The following is a 1,750-nucleotide window of genomic DNA, read 5'->3' on the forward strand; positions in this document are numbered from 1 at the left end:
AAAAAAGATTTTTCATTGTGTGGATGGTAACAGATTACAGACTGTATTTCAAATAATGGTTTATTCAGAAAACTTAAATATGATTTTCTGGAACCTGTAGATAGGACATGAAGAAGTAATTTGAACTCAACAAGGAAGTATTCAATGGTTTAAAAACCAGGAAAGGTATGCATCAGAGTTGTGTTCTTTCATCACACGAACTCGATCTGTATGTTGAGCAAATCATCTGAGAAGCTATATGAAGAAATAGCAACAGCAGCTGGAGTGGTGGTGTGTAACAACAGGGCTACAGTGCCTGGTTATCAGGAAACATCTAAATTAGACTTTATCACATTTTTCAGATTCTTAATAGCTCACATAATTCTTGTGAGGCTCTTTTTCACTGAGATAGTGTTGGGGTGAGCACTGTGTGAATTTGAAAATACCCATGCTAAACCCATGGGAATATCACTGCATCCTTGTTCCAGCTTTATTATGTTCAGTTAACTCAAAGGAAGACGTGTTTTGTTTCAGAAACTAAATATACAACTTATTTTGGGTGAACAATGATACTTTATTAGATATTTTTCATCTGAAAATACTTATTTGAAGTAAAAGCAAGAAATGACCTCTTTTCCAGCATAGTAGTTAATTCATAACATATGGACAGCTACTTAGTGAACAGACTAGAAGAGATACATATTTGTACCTATTCCAAAGATGATCCAGAAGAATGCAGAAATTATCAGACAATATTATTACTACAAAACTCAACTAAAATTCTGCTGCAGAAATTAAAAGAGAACTGCACCAGCACATTGACAGGAAACTCAGAAGTTTAAGGCAGCGGCAAAGAGGACCTGGGATGAAATTCACATCCATCTGCTAATGTCAGATGGATTATGAACAAGAAAAAGATGATCACAGATATGGTTATTTTTGTTTTATAAATTATGCAAAGGCCTTGAACTGCACTACTGATTAGAACAGATTAATTCCTTGTACTCAATAAAAATATTTATATTGACCAAGAGACAATTATTCAAGCAGTACAATGGATAATATATCATTTAAACCGTAAAGGCGTGTGTGTGTCGTGGTTGTTCTTCCGTCACAGTTGTTCAATTACTTGCTAGTTATATAATCTTAGAAGCTGTGAGGAATGATGACAGCATCAAGATTAGAGGAAGGCTCGTTTATGATCTGTGTTATGTTAGTGACACGTGTTGTTTGCAAAATGTGAAGCAGACTTAAGGCATTTACTGATGAATATCAAAGATTATAGCATTCAGGGTAGAGTAGACTTTGATAAGAAATTTTAAAAATCGCTGCAACTGTTCCAACAAGTAACATGCAAAAGAATTTCATAAGGAACTTACAAGGGAATTTCATAAAATTTCTGGGAAAATTGAATAATATAATGGATAGTCCGCGAACTTTTTGAAACCCCTTTTGTGCTCTGCTGAGTTTCTAAGAAATAAAACCAGGATATATTATATTACATCACACCACACATTACTATTTTGTACTGTATATATGATATTATATATTATCTTATCTTGTTTATTATATTATATTATACTATACATGAAAAAAATATGTTGACAAAGATATCTATGTCACAGAAATGGTCCAGGGCAGTTCATTTCAATTCCATGAGTCAGGTGCTAGCTAAAGTCCCTTTCAGACTCATGCAGCTGTAAACTGCTGAAGCAGGACGAAGAAAGATCATGGGTTGGATGGTACTGAACTTCTTGGATCCAAAGTCCAA

The sequence above is a fragment of the Echinops telfairi genome, unplaced genomic scaffold (genome assembly GCF_000313985.2).
Source record: "Echinops telfairi isolate 266 unplaced genomic scaffold, ASM31398v2 ScPeMD7_7469;HRSCAF=8507_0, whole genome shotgun sequence".
NCBI classification, from domain to species: domain Eukaryota; kingdom Metazoa; phylum Chordata; class Mammalia; order Afrosoricida; family Tenrecidae; genus Echinops; species Echinops telfairi.